The sequence below is a fragment of the Spinacia oleracea genome, chromosome 1, assembly GCF_020520425.1.
Source record: "Spinacia oleracea cultivar Varoflay chromosome 1, BTI_SOV_V1, whole genome shotgun sequence".
Lineage (NCBI taxonomy): Eukaryota > Viridiplantae > Streptophyta > Magnoliopsida > Caryophyllales > Amaranthaceae > Spinacia > Spinacia oleracea.
This window is the reverse complement of record NC_079487.1, coordinates 84,813,335-84,821,381: the sequence shown is the minus strand read 5'-3', so window position 1 is coordinate 84,821,381 and position 8,047 is coordinate 84,813,335.

Here is an 8,047-nt window from a genome sequence, read left to right as displayed (position 1 = left end):
AATGGAGAGGAGTGCAAAGATGAAGCAGAAAATCGCAGAGGAGGGAGGAATGAAAATTTAAACAGCAATTAAAGAAAAGGAGGGGGAAAAAAAAATTATAACTGTTATATGCCACGTAAGGGTGAATACCGGCTACAGCAGGTTAGTAACTTGTTAGGCTTAATAATAGTAGTTGGGTCATAAAGGTTGGATTATTTAGAAATATTGCATAGGTAGGCTTAATAAAAGAAAACCGGGCAAATGTTGGAATAATAATTACAAATTTTCCAAGAAATATAGGTTAGATAAAATAAAATTCTGGTTTAGCAAAAATTAGGATCGTTGCTTATGAGATTTACTCGACCTTAATATATAGCCTTTTTCAAATTATGTATACAGTAAAATTATGGAGCTCGTGAGTCAGGAATTAGGAGACATATAACTAAAATTAGATTTTGCATCGATTTTGTCTGGGTGACATACCTACTTTTCCAATCAAATCATAGTTCTTCCTATGACCCCGTATTGATATTTACTTCCTAAATAAATTTATTTTAACTACCACAAAGTCGACCTAGTCTTTTATCATATTGTATGATCAAATAGTTACTCCGTATCTTTTTTCTAATAAACTCTATTTTCTATTTAACTAATACTTGACCCCACAAATTAAAACTTATCAAATACTGTATCATATAGTTGAAAGCGTGATCATGAATCACAAATTTAACACTTAATAAACAAGGGGAGGAAAGGTGATTAAGCATGCCGGCCAATATGAAGCTTGATAAGCCATCCTATTTGAAGAGAAGTTTGTCGATGTTGGAAACATGCTTTCTACATTAATATTACTTTTTGGGTTTTTAGTGGTTGGGTTGTTTACTTACTGGGACAGATCAGCTTGCATTTATACACCACCCAATAAACATATTGTTTTAAAAAAAAAAAAACTTGATTAAAGCATAAGTAAGGAATGGTTCGGTATCACAATCAGTTTTCAGTTTTTGAATTTTAGGTTATCAAAAATGATTTATAATGAATCATGACCTAAAAGATAGTCATATTTCTAAGAATCATATTGATTATGAAAACTGACAAACAAAATCTGAAAACTACTTTATGTGGTTTTCATATTTTGGGTTTTAGTTTTGTAGAAAACTGAAAACTGAAAACAAAAAACGATACAGAATGGGGTCAAATACATATAGTTCTCAAAGGTTAAAAATAAAAAATCCATACAAATAAGTTTTGCCTTTTGGGGTAACCCAATAAGAAAGAGGAGAGTTCGATCCAGTTACAAGACCAATGTAACTCCTCAAACTTATGAGTTGGTATTTCTTTCTCTTTCTCTAATATAGAACAACTAGCTCACATGTGGATAATATAGGTTTCAACAAATGATGTTATTAATACTTCATATTTAGTACTCCCTCCGCCTCTTTATATTTTTTTACGTTTAGTATCATGATTGAAACAGGTGATTCAACAAATGATTAATGTGGATAAAGATTCACTTTTTGTTTAAGTTAAACAATGCAAATTACGTTTATTTAATAATATTTTCACTTTTATCAAAAATTTGATATTGGAAAATTGAGAAATATTTAATGTTCCAATAGAAAAGTGTGAGAGATTTAATGGTCAAATGACTCAATGAATTTGATTGGTTGAAATAATCATTTGACAAGATTTTTGACAGAATATTAGGGACGTTTATGCTACAATATAAAAGGAAAAATTCCAAATATAAAGATTAAAATTAAATGGGACACTAGAAACGGAAAGCGTAAAGAATAAATTGGGACGGAGGGAGTATAAGTAAATGTAAATATTTTTACTTTTAGGCTTTTATATATAACCCTTAGGAGTTGAGATTGTGTACAATATTTTCTACAAGTATTAATCTATACTAATATATTAAAAGACGTTTCTAATAACGTATGCGTGCCACATGGAACTCTCTAATCACCAGAACACGTCACGTCATCTCATTACCAAGGGATATACATACCCCATATAAAATACGGATTTTTCATGAAATACCCCCGAATTTTGGCGTAATTCACCATATGCCCCTCGACTTTCAGAAATTCACCAAATGCCCCTCACAAATGACTTAATACCCAAAATACCCTTACTAATGACGCGCCGTTAGTCCTCCGTTAGCCTAATTTTTAAACTCACCAAATACCCCTATTTTATTACTTATTTCACATAATACCCCTATTATGAAACTTAATTCACCAAATACCCATAACTTAAAATTACCCATTTTGATGCTCAACGGTTAGTTTTTGTGTTTGAAAATTAGTCGTTGCTTATTGTTTGCTTATAAAAACCCCTTTTCTGACTATTTATATTGTTTTGTTAATTTCTTATCACTTTTGTCATGAGTTTTATTTCAAAATCATCATCCACACCCATGAATCCACATATGTAAGAGTCCCAAACAATTTCTAATATTGTGGGAGGAAATTTCCATTCGAGGCTCCTATACAACACTCAGTAAGTTTCAATTATGATCCAATAAGTTCAGGCCTCATCCAGTAAAGACAATGCACTTTAGCTGAGCAAAAGTCCAAAAAACACCCCTTTTCAAAGGAATCTTATGTGAGTGAAGCTGAAGTAATTCAATTTAAATCTAACACCTTAATTTTCTTATTGTCCGAATGGTGAAGATACTAAGAAATCAAGTTCAATAACGCATACATTTTTATCACAACCTCGATTTCAACTTGGATTCATGATGTGAAAATATTGAGTTTGGAGGCAAATCTTTGTCCCAAGATTCGTGTTTTTTCACTAGTTCATGAGATTTGGAACATACCTTAGTTTCATTTTTTTCTTGTTCCCTCAAATCCAAAAATAGATATTTGTCCATAAATCTGACTATCTCAATAGGACCTAGCTCAAAAGAAAAATGGGAAAACCTTTATGCCTCGACTGTAAAGTTGAGAGAAAATTAGGAGATGGAAGAAAGATGTTTGGAGGCAGTAGAGACAAGAGACAAAAGGGAGTTAACGTTAAATAGGTGGCATGGAAGCGATATAAGCCGAGGTAGCTGGAACATATGCGTTAGAATAAAACTAATAGGAGCTTTATTTTTAATCTGTTTGCACATGTTAAAGATATTTCCCATATTGGAAAAGGAATACCTTCCGATTGCGTGGTAAATATAATTACTTGGTCACATAAAGACTAAGGTACAAAAGAAGTAGCTATTTTCTTGAAGAGTTGCGACGTTTTGAGGTGTTTTTAAGTTATTGGTATTTGGTGAACTAAGTTTCAGAATAAGGGTATTTGGTGAAATAAGTATTAAAATAGGGGTATTTGGTGAATTTGAAAATTAGGTTAACGGAGGACTAACGGCGCGTCATTAGTAAGGGTATTTTGGGTATTAAGTCATTTGTGAAGGGTATTTGGTGAATTTCTGAAAGTCGAGGGGCATTTGGTGAATTACGCCAAAATTCAGGGGTATTTCGTGAAAAATCCGTATAAAATACATCAAAAAATAATTGCAATAAGGTTCGAAACATGGGAGCTGTTACTCGAACAGTTTATGTTTTACCATCTTACTCAACCATTAATATGATCTTTATTGCACATAAATACATATAACTTGGAATGTCCAAGCATATGATATACACCAATTTTTTACATAATATACACCACATATATGATTTTCAAAGTAGTAATCCGGAGTAGTTTATTTATTTAAAAGCAGGAAAAAAAATAAGAAGAGTAAGAGGCTAGAAAGGAGCGAGATTTGAGGGAGAAGCAAAAGGGGCATGCATGTGGTGTTAATGTCCTGGCTTTAAGCACATAAAACCTGGAGAGAATCTCTCTTACATCTTTGCATTTTCTTGTTAATGTTACCTTAATTTGATGCAAGTCTTAATCATAACTTATAACTTGATTTATGGCGTTTTGTAGTTAATTCGAGGGTTAGAGATAGTAATTTGAGTAAACTAGTCGTATTTGTAAGAGCATCACCGGTTCCAACTCTTAAAACTTGACTTACGATGAAATGACATATGAGTATATGACTCATCTTGTCTTAAGATTGAACAAAGAAATTTATAGTACTGAATTGGATAAGTTTTGACAAAATTATATATCGAGTATTTAAAAATTAAGACGTACTCTACTTAAAATTCAATGTGTGAGTTGAATAAAATACATAAATTTACAAGTATTAAATAAATTTATGGGGTGAAGTAGTGAAGATGTATATAAGTATATGTCATTGAATCTTAAGGAATGTTAACATTGATTTAATAATTTATGATATGGCATGTGAAGAAAGTTTTAAGCTAGAAAATACCCTTAATCTTGATCCAAGATGTTAGTTTAGATGAACAACACAAGAGGGGGGGTGAATTAGTGTTTGTAGATGTTGGATCTACTTTTTCGCGGAATTAAAAACATTAAGAGATTGCAAGAGAGATTTTAGCGTGGAAACCTCTCTACCCTAATAGAGAGGAAAAACCACGGCCCCGTAGGGACTTAAACCCTTTTACTAATTAGGAAAATCACAGTTCCCTAAACTCAACTCCCTTATGAACAGTCCCTCAACCGTTCCTTCTCAATGATCTCTCTAGAGATCTTCTCTCTCAACTCTTCAGCTCGACTCAAGCTGATTCTCTCAATTACAAGGTTCACTCAAACCCCTTCCCAACTCTCAAGTATAAAAGATAGAATAACAAATAGAATCTGAAATTCTGCTGGAGCAGGAACTACGTATGTGGAACAAGAACTGACGGTACTGACGTGGGTTATAATGTAGATTTAACTTAAGCACGTAACACCACTAAGTCAGACAATTTTTCCTAGACTTATGAATGCAGTATATATAGTGATGCATGTTACCTATTAACCCTAGAAGATATATTTTATGTTTATCTTTTATTTAGGAATCCTAGACCTAATAGAACTCTATCATGATAGACTTTTATCCTAAGACTCTAACAAACATATGATCGAATAATAACTCTTTATGCAGTAGATATATTAATGAAAACTCTATCTAAACGACACTCCTTTCCTATCATGACTCTTAAATAAGATAAGCATTATTTAACCATTAACTAATGCAATCCTAATTACTATCAAACACATAATCCTAACTATACTAAAACTCCTTAGTACATGACTTAGTATTATTATGTTTAGACTTCTATTAGGACACAAACTCTAAGGTAACGTGATCTAAATACTATACTCATGCAATCCTATATACTAAGTGCAGACTAGGACCAGTACCCTCGTCATTGACACTGTTCCACGTACGTTGTTCCACCAGCTCCGAACTTTCAGTTTCTAAAACAAATCTATTAAGCACACTAATGCTACTAGATTTTCTTCTCTTCTCTTTCTCTGTACTTGTACTCTTAATTCTCCTCGAGTCCAAGTTTCTCTTCTCTTGGATTCTCTAACTCTTGAATCCTCGTTCTTCCTGTAAGTCTTTGGGTCTTCTTCAAAGTCTTACCTACACACGTCATTTATCATTTCTTTGCATGCATAATAAACCACGTCAGATATTGAGTCAAGTATGATAGATATGCATAAATCATATATTATAATATTTGCTTGACTAAAATACACATAGGATAATATGGAATATAATATATTAATACATAAATAATATTCCTACCCTAATAAGAACTTTAATATGTATGGCAAATATTATGTGACTCAAATACCTAAAATACAGTGAATCTAAACAGTCCTATATTATGCATAATACTAATTATGAAAGCTTAAACTCTAAGCATTTAATCTTTCCTAAAATGCTTATGCAAACTAAAACTCTTAGATTCCTAAACCGTCTACAATACATCATAATATATGATAAATGACACCAGCTATGATATGCATTCCTAGAAGACTCCTAATGTATATCTAACTATATGAAGAGTCCTAAGCACATACAACTATATGTACTTATGATAGGATAATATGAGAGACCTAGACTAATGCAAAATCCTACGTCTAATAAACAACTTATCCCAATATGGATTCTTACCTACAGTATAACAAACATATTAGGATGCAAATATGAAAGTATTATATGCACTCCTAAACTCTATTAACGCATACAAGTACATGTCGTACATGTGACTAGGAAAAGGAACAGTCAGACAACTAGGAACTCTGATAAACAGTTTCTGATCTCTTTCTGGTTGTTCCTGTTGGACCATATAAAGTATCATTTCGTTCTTCCTTTGTCACTATACTTACCACATGAAGTTTACCAATGTAAATGCTAATTTACATATAAACAGCATGTATGACGTAGCCATCTTCACTTTAGTGAACAATAACTTCTCATTGCTCGTGTTACTTGTTTCTTGTTTCAATCATAACTTGTTCATCCTGCGCGCATCTTGACACATATGTTAAATAGATAATCATCATTAGTTTACAATCATCAAAACCTCATTACTCAACAATTTCCCCCTTTTTGATGATGACAAACTAATGATGCTTATCACACTTTAAGCAATAAAAGATTTAGATCTATTCCCCCTTAATTTTGTAAACCAACAACTAATGAACAAGTAAAATGATAGAGTAAGAGCAATACTGATAAACACCAATTAGATAAGGATTTAGACTGTATTATATCAAACAATAAGCATCATACATACTCTTCCCCCTTTTGGCATTATCGAAAAGGGTTATTGAGCACACAATCTTTTTAGGTTAACCATACACACCCCGAGTTTATATGTCACACACACCACCTTATAGGTTAGACACTTGTTTGTCCCAAAAGTCCTCGAGTTTCCAATTTTGAACTAAGGATGTTGTTGCTACATAATTCCAATTCACAATCCAAAGACCCAATGTTAGAAGCGATGAAGTAACTTGACAAATAATAACAAAAAAGGTTAGAAGAAAATGGTTTCAATGTTAATTGCCAAGGGCGAGAGTTAAGTAGAAATGGTGTGAAGAAAAGGCTTGGTGAATAATCGAGTAGAGGGAACCAAGGGTAGATGATGTGTTTGTGGTTTCTTCTTTTAAATGAGGTCCTCAACAATCATTAGAGCTTTTTAATGAATATGAAACCAAACCCAACACACCTCCATCTCTTTGTATGTAGCACCTTATCGTACCAAGTTCCCGTATATCACCAATCTTCCATAAGGAACTGACATCATAGTGAAACGTGGACTGACTGCTGAAATCAGTGCCTGCAGTGGCTGTTCAACTTACCAAGTTTAGTGGACCAGGAACTAACATTAGTGTTGCTTCCTTTTCCTGTTCCTGGTCCTAGAACCGTCTGTTCCTTTACTGCTCAACGAGTGTATGAGTTTAAATTTCTGTAACTCATTGATATTCTTCATAATAATTGAATTCTAGGAGAAAATAATAAAGTACAAGAATTGATCACCTTTGCTTCAATTTTTTGATTTTTTTGATTTTTTTTTTTTTGATTTTTTTTTTTTTTTTTGATTTTTTTTTGATTTTTTTTTTTTTGATTTTTTTTTTTTTTTTTTTTGAAACAAAGGCGTCATTACAAAATTTTGAGCTTTCCTAGAGTATAAGATCATATAATAATATAGAAAGGACTTACCATTAAATATAAGTTCCACCATCGAATATCAAAATCATGTTCAATGTTCCCTACCTTATTCCCCCTGAGTTCCTTACCATCTTCTTTCATGCGGAACCTTGTAGAAGTGAAGTTCCATATGATACCTAGTAAATTTCTATGTGATACGTACATCATATGGTGATTTTCCTTCAAAGCTTTTATTGATAAATAATAACCCGCTGCTTCTACTTCATCTTTGACTTCCCTCTCAAAACATATTCATAATTATTACTCTTCATGCATCGTCGAACCATAGGAAAGAAGAATATATTTTTGGAGTTCAAGGGTAGTGAGAATGTGAAGTGGTAGAGTACACATATGATATGAGATAAGGAGAACATTCAAAATTATTGAAAGATGATATGGAGAAAGACAAGATCAGGATTGTAGAGTATGATTGAACTTAGCACACACCCACAATCATAAGATTGTAGAATTATGCTAATGGCTCGGCCTGGGTAGGCTCAA